Source organism: Aythya ferina, assembly GCF_964211825.1.
Source record: "Aythya ferina genome assembly, chromosome: 3".
NCBI classification, from domain to species: domain Eukaryota; kingdom Metazoa; phylum Chordata; class Aves; order Anseriformes; family Anatidae; genus Aythya; species Aythya ferina.
This window is the reverse complement of record NC_140298.1, coordinates 59,309,281-59,327,340: the sequence shown is the minus strand read 5'-3', so window position 1 is coordinate 59,327,340 and position 18,060 is coordinate 59,309,281.

Below are 18,060 nucleotides of genomic sequence, written 5' to 3'. Positions count from 1 at the left end.
TTAAATCAACTCTTTATTGGTCTATAGAATTTCTTTAAAATGCATACTTTTAAAAAACATTGCAGGCCAATTTTCCCAGTTCTTATGTAAGTTTTTCAAATAGCAATGGGAATAACACTGTTAGAAGTCAGTCTTTGGTTATAATTTTGTTACAACAGTTTTTTTTTATAACAGTTTTTTTATAATTTTGATTTCCATCACATGTCAAAAACTGATCAAAACCAGCAAGCACACAAAAAGCAAGTTTATATAAGAGCACACTTTAGCAGGTCCACACGGTTTTCTCTCAAATAATAATGTACAGCTAGGAGGAAACCAAGAGTTGGCTAATGTTCTCTTCTTATACAAAAAAATAATAATGAAATGTTTTCAAATAAAGTAGCAAGCAAGGAAAATTGACACAAAAGTGACGTTTATGGTTCTCTGTGCTTCCTGCCATTTTCTTTCTTCCTATTCCTTGAAAATTTATTCTAGGAAGATAGGGGGAATGCAACAACCCAGAATGCCCTGAATTCTCAATCATTTTCTTTGGTGCTAAGCCGTTTACAGATCTACGTCTCCTCCAACTGAAGGGGCATTTAAGTAGATGAGCCTTAACCTAATCATTTCACCATCCTGTAATTCCACAGAAATATGTCACATCCACTCTTCAGCCAGTAAACCCTGACCCCAGGGAAACGGCTGCCTGATTTGTGGGTTATGCTGTTCTAGGTGGGAGAATGCCGGTGCTCTTTGCTTTACGCACAGGAGCTGTGTCTGCTCTGTGAGTCTGTCCGTGATCTCTGTACGCTAGGTGAAGAGTTCATGAGAACTGCACTGTGAATATGAACAACTTGCTGCGGCTCAGTGCTCTACAGACATAGCTGATAAATCATTGTTGCTGCCTTGCAGGATGACCAAGCTTTTAGGGTTATTCCTGTCTATAGGTTTGTTGTGAAGCAGGTGCTACCTCTCTTCTGCTAAATGTCACCGACTGTGGCACAGTTCATTGAGAGAACTGTGCTCGTGCCATCTGCTGACACGACACCTGGAACAACCTGGCAAAAAACCAGACAAAATCAACAAAGAAAAACAAACACAAAGATTATTAAGCACAAAGGTATCTCGTTTTCCTTATGGAAATTTCCTTAATTTATGGATTTTGTTTTGTTTATCCTGCATTTTAAATGCTATCTTTATTGAAATGGAAGGGGAAATTTATATATACATGTATATATATATATACATATATATATATATATATTTAAAATCCTAGTCCTTTTCCAACTGTATATTTTAAGATGTTTTCAAGACACGCTGCCCACATTCAAGCATGCTGTGAAGATGAAATGAAGCTGTAAGGCTGTGAACACAGCAGGGTTTTCAGGATCCCATCTTTGTCAATGTATTGCAGAAATGGCCGATAGCATCGGGGCTGACAGAGGATGTGTGTGCATAACCAGAACTCTTTGTCTGATTTGTTTGTACTTGTAAAATCGACTTATTGCACTGCTTCAGCAAACGGTTAGTACGTTATCTGTTATCTCCATCTTTATGTACCGAGTAATCTTTTCATTTGATAGTGCAGGCACTAAAACAGCAGACTTTATTTTTCTTAATATACATAAATTGGTAGCGAACCTTTTCATCTGAGCTTTATCTCTGCACTTCACAAAGCGAGGGGATCTGCTGCCAGAAAGTGCTTGTCTGGGCTGCCTGGCCTGGGCAGCGCCTGATGGAGCCACATGCCCTTCTCAAGCTGGTCAAGCCACAGCTCTCTGATCCTGTAAACTAATATTCTTGTAAAAGAAACATTTGAGAAGCCTGTGATGATTGTTATCAGGCAGTTTTGGCGTGGTGGTTTCACTTTAAGCAGGGACCGGTGGGGATGATTTCCTGGGAGGAAGGCACCGAGATGTGAGGCCCGTGCTGCTTGCTTGGAGGGGCTGCTCATGGCATGACTGAGGGTGAACTGCAGGGACAAAAACCGAGTTTGTGTCCTCTGTGGCTTCCTGGTGACCATATAGAAAAATCTAGTGGAGAAATACCTTGTGAATCAATAAGAGATTTTTTAGCAATAAAATCAAAATGATTACTAAATACTTAAGCTGGGCTTGAGGACACTAATGGGGGATGGGAGGGGGAATGGCAAAACGATACAAATGTAAAATCATAAGCCTGATTTCATCATTTAAGAAAAATAATAGTATTTGGTTACTTTTCAAAGCATGTGTTGTCACTGGATCTGTGTGAAGTTTCAGAGCAGCCTCAAGGGCTGGGCGTCGATGCGAGCGGACAGGGGTGGAAACCACTCCCAGGGCTCTCCTCTGGCTGATGGCATCAAAAAGGAGGTTTTGGCTGGGTTTCTGAAAACTCAATGTGAATTGCAAGCTGCAATTGTTTATGCCGTCCCATGATCATTCTCATCTTACAAACTCCAACCTCTCCTTTCCAAGAAACACTAATTCTAGGATTTACTCAGTCCTTTTCTCCCTCTTTTGCAGCTTTATAATGAGCAGCAATAACTAAATCACAGTTTTCATAAAGCTTTGGTGGAAAAGCAGATGTGATGATCTATGTGACACTATGCAGAGCAAACTTGTTCTGTGGAGCCTACTGGATATGTTAAATATGCACTAGTTGCTGCAGGATTTGCAAGGCTTTGATGGCAATGATGAAATGTGTATGTGATTTGTTATTTTTATTGTAATTAAAGAGTGGACATAAACAGTTCCCAAAGATTACTGATGTTCCAGTAGGAAAGTCTTCCCTGCATACCTGTTGTTAAACTATGCAAATTTTACATTGTTCAGAAACTGGAGCTACCGCTTTAATTTCAGTAATGTCCAAGTACATACGGCTCTGAAGCTGGATTTAATTTCTCCTGGGATGTGCTTTCATTCATCATATACTTAAAGCATAACGAAGTCTCCTTCTTTGATGATCAAAAATTCAGATCATTAAGGGGATGAGATTAAAAAAATAAATAAATAAAGAAGGAGCTATATAGAATGACATTTACACTAAGCAGAGGAAAGCCTTTATGAAAACAAAGTAGCAAAAACCTGCTGGATCAGAGGCAGAGTAACTACCTCCTGGCTCTCAAAGGTGCCTTTCTCCTTGTCACTCTAGAGCCAATAGCCTTGGCATGGTGTCTGCAGTGCTGGATATTTCAAATTAGCTCTGTCAATTTGTGGCTGTCCTAGTAGTTTTCTTCTGAAAGCTCTGATGCTTTCAGTCCGAAATATAGGAGGTGCTTGCTGATTCTCACTGGATGGACACAAAGAAATCGAAAGGCACACTGATGTAGCAAGGGGCAGCTCCTGCCCTGGGTGCAGTGGAGTCTATCTCCATCACAACATCATAAATCTAATGGTTTTTGTTGTTGTTTTGTTCAGCGGTGTGCAGTGGTGGTGTAACACGATAGAGTTTTTATGTTTCCATGAATAAATTTGTGCCGATGCTCTCAAACCTTGCAGAATGCTGAAGTGTTTCTGCACTTGTGCAGTGGCCCTCGGTGCTTGGGCTGAGCAGAAACAGGGGGCTTGGAAGTGGAAATTACACAGCCTTCATGAGGTAACAGGCTTCTTTTCTGCTCTTAAATGAATAATGACCAAATATTTCCCTCTTGATAACGTTACCTTCATAATGAATGAATTTTTTGGTCCTTGTTTGTATGATACTGTGTTCCTGTAGCTCAGCTGCATTATTTTCATGCATGAGCATATGTGTGGGTGTGCATACACACAGAAATCTACCAGTAAATTTCTAGTTAAGATCTCTACCTGCTGCAAGCTGAACCACTACTAGAAATGCCATTGGAATGTAGTGGGCATCCTTAGAGCCATTACAGATAGTATCAAAATGCTTTTTCAGTTAGTGAGATACTGAAAGCTGTTAGTCAGCCTTCTCACCCCAAATGAAATTACAGGTGAGAAATGAGTGAGAGATGTCCGCTCTGGTTAGTGGTTGTGTAATGGCATATAAAGAGTCTCTTCCCACTTCAGCTGAAGGAAAAATTTGGCTAGTTTAAGTAGGAGTGGGATTGAGTTATGCCTTGCATTATTACTTGTACGCTTATTTTCAGGGAGGATAATGGGACCAGGTGTAAACCACTAGTGATGTCACTCTGTTTCATTTTTGTCAGTTCTGACATTTGGTAAGAGAAAGGAACTGCTGCATGTTTTCATTCTGCAGACACTACTGAGAGCTCAGAGTAGCTAGAGGGGATGCAGTAGGTAGCAGAGGAGACTGTGAACTCACTGCAGTTAAAAGATTTGTCATAGAATAAAAGCTGATGATCTTTTGTTTATTGAAAACTAATTAATCAAAGCCCATTCTGGAAGGAGGAAGATTTTTTGAATAGATATCAAATATTTCTTTAATTAACTCATTAAAAGTCACAGCACCATGCTTGGGGTTGGATGTTTGTAATGCAGTATGCTCACATCCAAGAGACTGCAGAATTAACATTTTGGTTCCCACTCTTGTCTAAATATTTCTAATTTTTAATAACATCTCTTTGGACTTTACTGATCACAGTGTCATGGTGATTAATTTCAGTTGCTGGATGTTAAATTCCTTTTAGCCTTGTTGAACAGTTCATGGGGAGAGAAGCTAAAGTTTAAGTTTTGTGAAGTTCAAATGTCAGACACAGAAAATGAATCCATAATGCTGCAAAATCCCACTTCCTTTTTTTTTTTTTTAATTTCCCCTGACCTGAGGGAAATGTCTCCCCTGAGACAGTGTCTCTTTTTATGATGCTTCTGTTCTCGATGAGCTACTCTACCGTTTACTTAAGGCTTTCAGGTTGGCTCAGTTTGTCCCTACAGTTCACATCTTTATGGGAACAGACAAGGCTTCCTTCCTCTGCAGGGTCAGCCAGACAGAGCGATGAATACAAGCACATGGATACCTCTGCTTTATTTTGCTGTTTTGTTCCGGCACCAGCCTTGAAACTGTTATTTAAACTGTTGTTTTATGCTGCTTTCTATTTGATTGAGAGTTTCACGTTCTGCTCGGGTGATGCATTCTCATATAGCAGGGCCGCTCAGTCTCAGCAATCAGCTAGGTACCTCTCAGTTCCTTTAGTGAAGTACTTGTGTTGTTTGTGGTATTTTTGATAAAATCAACTAAAAACCCACAACAAACAAATAACCCCTCTTACCACCCCCTCCTGTCCTTCCGCCCAAACCCAGTAATCAACTAAATGAGAAAGCAATGAAAACAACACAAAAACAAAAAATCCCTCCCTTTCTTCCACTGGCTATGCTCCTTCTCTGGCAGTTTTTAAAATTCTGGCAAAGCTTTTCTCAAGCAGGCAGTTGTTTCAAGATGTTCAAGTATTTTTTGATCATCAGTTGAGAAGGAAATTGAGGTGCAAGCCAGCCAGTCTCTGCCTCTCAGTGGCGCGGTGCTTCTGCTCTGCCGGGCTGACTTCACGCTGCGTGTTCATGGCCTTTTCACTCACCGCTTTATTTTTCAGGATGTGGTAGCTGGCTTCCATCTCCTTTCAATACGCAAGTTGCAGCATGCTGAGGTAGTATCTTGTAGAAGATTACTCCATTTGTTGTCACAGGTGGAGAATGTGCTTGGAGGTCTTTGAGTATCAGACAGCTTGAAAACCCCGGTGATTACTGAGCTGATAATGCTCAGGACGGGTACCCACAGTAGCATTTTTACGTCTTCAGGGTTGATGAGCAACAAATCTTTCACTTCTGAATTTGTGACTGACTCACCATCTTGCTTCTGTCTGTTATTTGTCTTATATTAAGTTTAGTGCAAGTAAATATATCCACTTTGTTTTTGTTGGAAGGTCTGACTTCTCCTCCACCCTTTAGGAAATTTCAATCTTTTTACCTTTTGGCATGTCTAGTAGTTGTTTGAAGATCCCTTTACCATCTTGTTGTACAATTTTAATGTTCACTAATTGGTACAGGTTTAAGCACGCTGCAAGCCTTTCATTTTTCTCTCATTGGCTTCTGATTCCTTTGCTGCTGTTTTTATTTTCTTTGTTTGGGGCCGACAAACCTTTACCTTTTATTTTTGCAGTATCTTACTTGAGGAATTTCTAAGTCGCTGACTTTTTTTTTTTTTTTTTTTTTTTTTTTTTTGCTTGTTTGTTTGAAACCCTTTACAGAATGACTCTGTGTAAAGATTATTCTCATTAAGGTTTCACAGAGCAAGAGCATCACTGGTTTTCTGGTTTTCTTCTTGTGCTCTCTTTGTATCTTGTACATTTGGTACTGAGTGAGTGCCAATTTATTTTCCATGCTAGTTTATTTTCACTTGCTTGCTGCCTCCTCCTCGGTGTATTGTCTCTGCCTCTGTTTGATTTGTGGCTTGTGTTTGCATGTAAGCTTGTTTATCAAGTTGGCTTGATACTCTGGTGTAGAGTTTGGATGAGCTTTCTGTGCTTTCATTTCAGCTACTGCCTTTTCCATTTCTGTTACTAATGCCATCTGTTCATCTCTGAAAACTGGGTAATTACATGAGTCAGCCATTTCATGTAGCTTGGTGAAATATTATTGTGTGGTTCCTTCAGCTTCTTGATTACACTGTTCAGAAAAGTCTTTCATGCATGCCATTTTTTTTGTGGATTTAAACTGCTTTTGGAGAAATCCCAGGGTTCCCCTCCCTTACCCCCTGCTATCTCCTGGTTTATTTAAATGCTCTGGTGTTATGTAGCAGCATTTTTAAACTGCTGCTCCTTCTTCCACTGTGTTTGCCTCCCCCTCTCTTTTTATCTCCTCTTTCTGCAATTTCATAGTGTCTGCCATTAGCTAGGGAAAACTTACTTATTAAACATTTTCCCTGTAAAGTTCATCTGCTTGGAAGCAATTATCAGATCAGCTAGCAGATTCTCATTGGTTATATTTTATTTACATATGCCTTTGCAGTATTCATAATGTCTGTTTTCATGAGTGTTTCTGGGACTTCTGCAGTGTTGTATCTAGCTGTATTTCTACCTTTGATTTGTTGTGAAGCCAAAATCATGTGCCAGCTTTTCTCTAAAGCAATGCTCTCCTCCCCTCCCCACCTCCCATTTTAGCCCACATTAAAGTGGTTTTTTTTTTTTTTTTTTTTTTTTTTTTTTTTTTTTTTTTTTTAAACACAATTTAGAAACTGGATTAAATTTTGCTATCTATTCTGTTCTCTGTAGAAAAGTCTGTACAACTGCAGTTGGACATGTCTTGGAAACAATATTCTGTTCCCACAGTATTTTGGTGATGACAATCCAGCACACCCACCTGGCAATCCTATACTATACCATCTCACACATATGTTTTCAGTAGTTAGTGCTAGTGGTTTTAGTAGCTTAATTAAGTATACCTGAAATGAAATTAAGAGAAGTCAATGACATTTGAGTGAGATAATGTGAATCAATAGAGGAACCCTGCCAGCCCAAGAAACTAAAACAATCTTTCAGCAACTTCTATTAGAAAATTGCCAGCACCAAGACTGATTCCTGCATTCTGACTCTTGTGCAAACTGACATAATTTTGGAGAAAGGAGATCCAGGTTTTTATGAGCTGATTCTGGAGGAGCATGTGTCAAAATTGTTATGGGAAGCACAACAGTACTGTCCCAGAAATGGTGTCTGGCCATACTGTGGGCAGAAACAAGTAGTTCAGAAAGTCTCTGCTGTGTTGTCTCTCCTTGTGGGCCTGACTGCAAGGTGTAGGGAAGGGCTTTCTCCTGTGCTATGGGATACTCTACAGAAGTCAGAGATGTTTGTTTTTTTTTTTTTTTTTTCTTTGTTTTTTTTCCCCTCCTGGTACAAGAATAAATAGAGGATCACAGCAGACTGTAACAGGGAAATGAAAGGAGCACTAGCGAAGTTTTGTTGGTTATCAGGAAGGCTCACAGTAAGGTTTTGTTTGTGATTTAGGTGGAGGCTGGAGTCAGATCCTGTAATGCTTTTGTTTCCTATCTTTGCTGTTTTATTAGTTATTCTCTATCCGTTTGGTGTGTTTGCATATGACATTGGGGGATAATTCATAGACTCCTAGAATGTCCCCAGTTGGAAGAGTCCCACAAGGATCATCAGGTCCACACAGGAGCACTCACACAGAGCATCTGCTGCATTCAGGGAGCACACTGGGCTTTCAGAGCACCTCCTGCTATGCCTCTGCAGCAAAATGGTGGAAGATGGCTGGACTTGCTTTCCTGTGCAGTTCCTCTGGTTGAGATGGGCGCACTGGCTATCAAGAATTATTTCAGGTGTTGAAGATTTCACAACTGAGGAAAGGCTGGAGATACTGAAGTAGTTTAACCTCAAGAAAAGAATGGTAATGGGCAACGGGAATATACTGCACTGTGGGAAAAGCAACACCTCTCATTGATGTCCATGGTGAAACAGGAATAAATATGCTGGAGTGTGAAGGACTGTGGTTAAACAGTGGTAAAATCATTATAATAGCAAGGATGGTGAAGTCTTGCCATGACTTTGCTAGACTTTCTTAATCACTGAAGTCTTTAAAAACAGACTGGATTAAGGCAGGTGTAATTAAGCCAACCTCAGGATAAAGAGGAAGAGGTACAAATCCAAACCATTTATTCAATTTCTCGTGCAGACACCCTCCTGATCAGCAGTAAGCCTGAAATCATGGCCAAAATCCTCCCAAAAAGGAAGAACTTTCTGCCTGTGCAGACATCTGTATGAAACAGAGACCTTTGCATAAAGATAGTTATTATGAGAAAAGCTTCTGCATTAAAGACTGTTATTACTACAATGAACTTTTAGTATTTTTTTGTGAGGAGTTTTAATAACAGTTGATATTCATGAATCATGCAGCTAGGCATTCAGACTCACCACTTATTAAGAACACTGACAATTTTTTTAGGACAAATTATTTTAGAGTAATTGATAACAACCCTAGAGAGCTATCAAACCTCCACAAATCTGTGCTTGAGGGGAAAACAATTAAAGAACTAATAGACATCAAAACATAAATCCAATGTGTCGTGGTTGAATAACAAGATTTGACTGGCCTACCAATTTTTACTGCTCTGAAACTGCTTTTCTTTAAGCATAATCAGGAATTATTATGATTATTTCAATTTATTTCAGCAAGTGGCTTTTAATATGCATCTATGCATTTGAAGTGCCATTCAAAGGAGCTAGAGCTTGGTGTTGTCTCAATGGAAATAATGTACTAACACTACTATGCCTGTGTGAATTTATGTAAAACACTCATTTTTAAAACCCATTATATTCCTAAAAAAGGGTGACTATGATTTTGAAAATCTGGTGACTTGTAGAGAGAGACAGGTGCTTTTATCTTGGGAATCTGATGCAAAAATGTAGAATGCAAGTACCTGGCTTTTAGTGGAAATGTTCAATAACCATATGAATGTGGAAGTGCATATGGAAAAGTAAAGGAGGTTGATGCAAACAACAGAATGCATCTGCTCTATTTTACATAGTTTACTGCATGATCTCTTTAGCCCTGACCTTTTTCATATGCCACCCCCAACTTCCTCAGTTACAGAGTATTAATTACTGGACACCTTGTTAACACCTTCTTTTGTGTCAAATCGTCTGCAGAAGCTGAAAACAAGCCATGTTGTGAAAAGTGCCCTGGAGTGCCCAACCTCTTAATTAGGAATTGTAACTGTGTGTTACAGATTAAATAAACCTTCCCCAAGTAAAACACAGGGTTTGATACTGTTTTGGTAAGAAATCATGAGGTCTTTCAGAGTTTATGCTTACAGGACCTCATAGTTGGCTTTCTGGTGACCTTTGCATGAAAACAATCAAAAAAAGAAAAATATATATATTTAAACACAGTGATTTATTCCCAATCACACTTTATTGTGATATTTTTATTGTAACTTCATTTCTTGTGGTGTTGGCTTCCTGAAGTTTTTTGTACTTGGTAGCATTTATGGTTAGCTCAGTCAAAGTAACTGTAGCTTGGTTCACTTTTTTTCCATTAAGGAAACGCAAAGAAATGAAATCTACATGAGGGAAATAAATTAATATTTCTTGAGAAATGCAAGAGTGAAGCTGAGAAGGTACTGAAGGAACACATCGTTTTATTTGGAGATTGTTCCAGCTAGAGACCATAGCAAGAGCTGGCCAGTATGCAGCACCTGTATGCATTGGTGTTATAGGTTTGGTTTTTACAAGTACAACCAGTATTAGTCCCACGTTATGTGATCTGCTTGTGCTTGATCTCAAAGGGTTGAAGGAACAGTCACAGTGCAGTACAGAGAGGGCATTTAGACCTTACTGTACAGCTGCATGTTGTGTTGGCCTATGGACAAGGCAAGTTTGTGAATAACAGGGAGAGCTAAACAACATGCACAACACACACACACACACACAAAAACACAACAACAAACAAACAAACAAACAAACAAAACAACAACAACAACAAAAAAACTGAAAAAAAGGCAAGAGCTACTTTAAAAGGAACCCTCTCCATCTTGAGGAAAGCTTCTGTTCTGCCTTCAGATATCTCTTCTCCTTCCAGATACCTCCAGTACTTACATTTTACCATTAATAGCATCTTTTATGTCTGTGCTTTGCAGCCCTGTTTTTTTCCCCTCTATTGTTAGAGTAATGGTAGTTGCAAACTCTGGAGAGATTTATATGTTGCCTGATTTATCTGATTAAAGTGTCTGTGTGGAGGGTTACAAGATGAAGTTTCCTATGGTGCCCCATCACATCGTTTGTGCCCTCTGCTCTTGTGAGGAGATTTAAGCAGACCTCTGGGTCAGGAGCTGCTACTGAGTCTAGGCTCTGAACTTGGAGGTAAACCCCTGTATAAGGTGAAGAAGGATCAGGGGCTGGAGCATGGATCTGGTGAAGGGTCAGTCTCCCTGTGCCAGCACCTCTGACACACACCAATAGGACTGAGAAATCAGAATTTACTTTTAGGGGTCCTCTTCTTTTAAGCAAGGTTGCCTCAAAGGCACAATGGTTAAGCAGGGATATTTTTCATACCAGCAAGTGGATCACATTTACTTCTTGGCCTACCAGTTCGTGGTGCTTTAGGACTGTTTCTCTGTTAATCCTGACTATACCACATGTCTAGAAGTTTGACCAGTTGTCAACACAGGGAAGTAGTGAGAAAAACAAGAAAGCTGAAGGCTAGACATTTCTGAAATGCCAAAAGTAAAAGTTCCTGCCATAACATAACTGCTGCATATGGCAATTTAGCAAGTGGAAATGAGGAGGAGAGCCAAAAAACCCTTTAACCATTCAGCTGTCCACACACCACGAATAAGCAGTATGTTCTTGGTCTGGAAACTGGGATAGAAACTGGATCAGCCAAGCCAGCCCAGAACAAGGGCTTCTTGCTATGTGCTCCCATTGCTCCCTGCCACCACACACACAGGCACACACCTCAGAAGTCACCACTCCAGTTAAAGCCTGTAAAAGGTACAGGCTTAATTCTTAGAGATGTTTTTTCATAGCTCTATCCTCTAAGTCAGCAGAGGAAAGATTCAGACAGTGATGGTTAAGATGTGGGTAGCTGTACAAGCCTTACACAGAGGTAAGACCCTGTGTATTAACAGCTATTAATAACTTGGAAAGAAAGCTAGCATAATTTTGATCATTGTGGATGAACAAAGTCTGAACACATTCTGCATCTATTTCTGTTTTAACCTGACTTTGAACATTACCTCTGGAATCTAAACCTCTTACAGATTCTTGCAAAAAGAGTTCTGCTGTGCTCCCTCCTTTTAATTCCTGGTGTATTTTATTTCCTCTTTCCAATGCAGTGTCTTTTCTTTTACGTTTTCTTATCATATTGCTGCATGAAGTGCTTCATCCTTGTTTTATTTTCAGAAATGTGTTTTATAGACAAAAAATATGCTGCGGCTTTCAAAGGTCCCTCATTGCTTCCTCCTTGCTGCTTTTCTGCATGCTACATCTCACATCTCTCACCTCTAGTATCTCAGCAGGTATGTTTAAGATCCTCATGTTCATTTGATATAACCAAAGTGGTTTTACTAAGTCTGATGCAGACACATAGAACGAGGATCAAAGTGTTTTTGCAGTATGTGCAGAGACTGATGGTAGTTGCTCTTGAAAACAACTTTGCTCTCTGCATAACACCTAGAGTTGTTATTTCATAAATTCTGTACCTTCTCTAGAAATGTCAGGGCATAGGGTAGCAGCTGGAAGCCATGGAAAGTTATGGCTGATCCCCTGCTCACTGGCTCTCTGACTGGGTAGGGGTTTGCAGCCACTTAGCTTACCACTACGAGCACATGGAGCAGTTTGAAAGTCTGGGGGAGGAATGTTTCTTCTTCGATTTTATTGCTAAATGGAATTACAACATCTTTTGTTTATGTTTATGCCAATTCATCCCCTGCTGTGGTCTCAAGCAAGCAAGCAGCATCCTCTCAGCATCTGCTGTCTGTGTTTCTCAGAAACATGGATTAGACAGGGAAGGTCCCAGGAAAGGATGAACCTGCCTTTGGCTTGTAGGTCATATCCCTGGCACCCTCAGGATGTGTACCTAGCACCCTCATCACTAGCCAGAGCTCATCACTAGCTCTGGGCAGGAGTAACCAAGGTTGGGTCTGAAAGCAAAGCCATATTTTCTGAATGTTCTGTGTCGTGTTAATTTATAGCAAACCACATTGTGAAGCCATAAATTATAGACTAAGAATATATTCCATGGAGAAGAGCTGTGTCTAAAGCTCCCATCAGCTCCCTGGGGCTGGTGAGAAGAGATCCACAGCTCTGAGTCTATCTGTAATCTCTACCACTTAAGGATCTAATAACTGGTTTCCTGTCCAGCTCTTTTATTTGCATCAAGAAGGAAATAACCTGCCAGTCATTTGTGTAGGCTTCTATAAAAATTTGCATTTCTGAAAAAGTGAAAATACTGAGTCATGCCCACCTACAATGGTCATGTTCATAAACTACATTTTTGTATTTATTAACCATGGTTTATTTTCAGTGCCTTGTCAATTGTCAGATGAAAGGCTGATGTTCAATCAAGCTAGGCAGCAAAAATTTCTTTCCTCACCACAACATTCTGGGCAAATGAGTACTGAAACAATATTGCGTGGTTTGGAGTCAGATTAATCTTGATGAAGCTCATGCAGTACCAAGCCATCAAGCTCTCTACATGAAATCACTGTAGGATTTCTACTGCTTAGAGAGAAAAGCCCCAAGAAGAGCTTCGTAATTTATGGGAGAGAATTTGTCCTCCCACATGGAGAGACTTGATTAATGTGGTAAACATGCTTTGAGAACATTTCTTCCTTATGGATATTAGCCTTACTTTAATGTGAAAGGTAAGAACATTTCAGGCCAAGTACATATAATCATTATCTTAGTTAATTACCCACCCAAAATGCAAACATTTAAGGATAATCACCAGTTTGCAGTTAGAGATGTTAATCTGTTCTTACACTTTTCCTGCACAACACACATCTCTTACATTTCTTTAAACTTTCTTCCTTTCTTCTGTCACATAATTTGAGAATCCCTTTTATTTCCTTATCAGATTTGATACTGTGTGGGAGAATGTATGTGCACAGAGTGGGTGCTCTGCAGGTGGGTGAGTGTGCAATGATAAATTACCTTACAGATCAACATTGATGCTGATAATGTTAGTGGAATGAGTACTGAAAGAAAAATAATCTTTGCATGTAAACAAAAAATAGTAGAGCCTGGGGAAAGCTATGTGATTGGCAGATGTATAGATAACATCTTCTAATCTCCTTTTCCATGTAGTTTAGTGTTCAACAGTTGGTAACATCACATACAGCTGGAGATGCTTTTATGTTCTTTTTTTCCCCATCAAAGATATCTCATACTTGGTAGTCTTATACCTTTTTTCATAAACTATGTTTTTAAAGTGTTTTTATAAACATAGTTTATGGCTCTACCACTATCTTTCAAACAGACATTCAGAAATCTCTCTAACTTGAGGCAAAAAAAAAAAAAAAGACTTTCAGTGGAATACAAATAATTAATGGAATAAAAAATATAGCACTTGAAGAAGGCTTTCAGTAATCATGTTCTCTGTGTGTTCACCCTGAATGTTAGTTCTCCCTTAGATGAAACCAAATGACTTGTCTGGTGTAGCATTCAGAGCAGCATTGCAACAATCTCAGCAAATCTAACTCTCTCCCTCTTTCACCTGCAAGGCTAGAGTTTTATAATGCCTCATATCCAGATGGCACAGTTATTTTTATTGGTTTTAAAAGGCCCTATTCACTGTCAGTGTTATTAAATAAAACACACTGTGAAATGAGTCTCATGCTTTACACTCAATAATGACCTTACTGTTGTTTTGATGTTTTGTCATTATCTGCAGAAGTGCTCACTTTAATACTGCATTATTCACAAGCTCATATCAGCAGTGACTGATTCAACATGACGAGCTGACAGCCAATGCTTAGCTCCCTACCAGCCAGCTTTGCTACTCATGAATGTTAATAGCAGCACTGTGAAGTGATGTGTGGAAGAACAGGCTTGTGTACAGCCCGCGTTGCTGCAGGCATCTCTGAACTTACCATTTTTATTAGGTTGCTTAGGAAGTGATGAATTTCAAATGCAAAAGATATTTTACAGGGCACTGCTAATAAAGTGTGCTGTGAGATATCTGTGACACTTTTGATTGCTTTAGGGCTATGTCTAATGTCGTGAGCCACTAACTCAAGTATAGAATGTTCCAATGCCATATTAACATTAACAAGCAAACTAAAATTACCAGGAAAACTGAAGACAGTTTGAAAACACCAGTAATTCTTCCACTTGTAATTTTGATGAAGTAATGGCTAACTGGGCATTGAAAAAGTTAGTGTGAATAAGACTGTAAATTTCTCTTTCGAGCAGTAAATTGTTTGATTTATCAGATTCTTTTGGTCATTTGGACTTTTTTTTTCCCCATTTTGACTTGAACACCTCTGTATTCTTCCAACATACTTAGCAAGTCTGCAGTGAAATAGCGTACACTTACAAAAAAAAAAAAAAGTAATCTTATTCTTTGAAAATTATTCAGACACAATTACTGGAAATGTTACAAGATATTTGTTATGGAATATATACCATCTCTCACCTGAGTCCACTAGCTTGGAAGTCTGATCCTGCTTTTGTTCTTAGGGCTAGTTGCAGATGATGCTGCCAATCAATGCAGCCGTGGTGGGTATGGTCCTAGAGAGCTTAAAGTTCAGTTGTGTTAGCTAATTAGTATATTATTTTTCATTTATATGGCCTTTCTTATGATCATGAAGTTTTCAAGATAATTTCAGTAATTTACACAACTTACCTCTTAAAACTTTTGCCTAGATTTAGCTCTATTCTGAAAAAAAATGTCTGCCATAAATGGGGAGTTCTTTAACATGTTTTTCAGGAGCGGGGGATAGTCTTCCTTCAGCCACTTAGTTTTCCTACCAGTATTCAAGACATAAAACCTGCATGCCTAATTGGTGAGTGTCCCTGTCTGTCTGATGATAGAGCACCACTGACAGGCAACACTACATTTGAGAAGGAGCTCCATTTTGGAGGCTGAATGGTTCTGAAACTGGTGGCTTCTCGGTCTTAAGAACATTTTGGTAAATCAAACTTAGCAGGATAGACAAGCTCAGAAATGGGTATATCTTTTGTAGAGCATCCCTTACCTGTTTTGAAGGACATCTACAGTCCTGAAATTTCCAAAGTAACTTGGTCCAAATTCTGAACACTCCACATGTGGCCTGTCCTAGATTGGATGCCTTTTCCAGAATATCAAGTTTAAGGAAATCTTCACATGTTTGGAGTTATGCCTCACACTAACTGCTAGGTGGGATCCATGTGTGTAACCTCTGAAAGAATACAGAAGGCATAGTTATCCATTTGTGAAGTGAACCTGTGAAGTGTAGGTGGGATTCTGTTAGGGCCATGATTCTACCATACGGCATTTGTGCATGACTATGACATGTGTTCCTATATGCTACATATCATGTGGGCAGATATCTCAGACCAAATTCAGCACTAAATTCTTGGAAAACTTGCACCCATGACCTTCCTCGTGATGCTTGGAGAACTTTACCCGTTCTGTCAAGAAGCATAGTGCTAACAAAAAAACCTGTCAGGAGTCATTGCAAATGGCTGCAAAAGGCATGACTTGGTTTACCACCATAGTTGCTGAACAAGCTTAGCATAACTGGGAGTCCAACTGAGGCCATAACTTTTGGATAATTAGGTTTTCTATGGAGTTTCCAAAAGTTTATCACTTCAGAGGTCCTTGAGGATATTTATTCGGGTAGAATGTCTTGTTCCCACTTTTGCATTAGTCTGCATCTCAGTACATATTTTTAAAACACAAGTCAAATGATTCAGAGGCTAGAAATCCAGGCCAGAGTTGCCATTTGTGTAAAAGACTTCATTCAGCCTGTGGCAGATGACACGCCATTTTTGTTTAATCATCAGTTTTTATTGTAGTGCAAAAGCTGTGTTTGTCCTGCCTTTTCCATTTCCACTAGTAGCAGTGGGCTTTGGTAGAAGTGAAGTCTGAGATATCAGGCAGTCACATTAACATGACACACTTCCTATTGAGATATATTTGTTTATTATGGCTTTTTTTTTTTTGTTTTCTTCCTAAAGAATTGTAATAATTGTATATTCGATGGCTGTCAACTATATCTGAATAATTTTCTTTGCCTTTTTAATTAATAATGGTGATATTTATGCAAGGAAAAAAAAGTTGGTTTTGGTCCTCTGTGTTGGTCCTCGCTACTGCTAGAGACTTCCTACAACTTTACTTGTTTCTTAGGAGTTTGAACTTTAAAAAATGAGTAACATCACATGTCTTTCTTTTTGAAGCTGCGTGAACAAAATATACATAGTATTTTATTCCTTGTTGGGATGAAGTCTAATACTATAATATGGGAAAATGCTCTGCGATGAATCCATTTGAACAGAATGAAATTTCTGTTTAAAACAGCGCAGCCATTCATGTGGAACAAAAAAAATAAAAAATAAAAAATAAAAAAAAATAATGGTCTCCTAGTCCATTAGAACAGCTCTGTCTGTAACCAGAATGCTGAACTCATCTAATGTAAACATAGTTTATGATGATAGCAGAACAATTTTGCTGGCAGAACTTCACAGCGCTGCAAGTACAAACAAAGCAATGCATAACTGAATGACCTCTCCCCCTCATGATATAATTGAAAAGTCATTATGATTTTGTCACTTAAAAAAGAAATAGATTGTCCCACCCACACCCTGCAATATGAGGTGGTAAAAAATCTAGTGCAGACCTGGGATGATGCAGTTAGAGGAAAACAGAGTAGAGACAGATAATAAGACAGAGTAGAGTCTAGTAATAAAAATACTCCTATCAATGTATGAACCATGAAAGAACTCTTTCACAGCTTTAAAAATGTGCAGGACAACAACCAGTCTTTTTATGTTTTATTTTATTTATATATGCATTTATTTTAGCTATACTTAAGCTAGCTTGATCTGTAGCTGATTCTTTGAAAAGACTGGGAAATGTGGGAGTGATCTAGTTTAATGACATTCAGCCATTAGTTGATTAGAATTAGTGAACTAGGGAAAACTTTTCAGCATGTACCAGGCTTTACACAAGATCTAACTGAAATCATTAAGGAATGTTTGTATTACGCATAAACCAAAGCGTAATAAGTATCTCTCTATATACATGTATTTACTGGGTCTCTCTCTATATTTATTTAGCACTGTTTTATGATTAAAAGAAAGGCCCAAAAACCATTTTCTCTAGTCTAAAGGGTAACTTTATTGTCCACCATTGGAAAGTTCATGTTGGTGCAAGAAGGAGGATTTGGGCTTTGTTAGAAAAACAGGTTTTACTGCATTCTGAGTAACTTCCATTGGCAAAAATAATACTTTTAAAAGAAGGGCAAATAACACTTTGTGGAGCTTCAGCACCTGTTGTGGAAACCCATCTCTCTTCATTAATTTACAAAAACATAAAACTAGGAAATGTTGCTGTTGTTTGTGTGTGGATTGCTGAATTATTGAGAGTTCAGATGCTGTCTGTAATTCTTAACAACTATCAGCTTATGTCTGCTGATTTATGTTGATATACCACCACGCTTTGGAGACTCTGGAGAATCTCCAAAATTTAATTTACC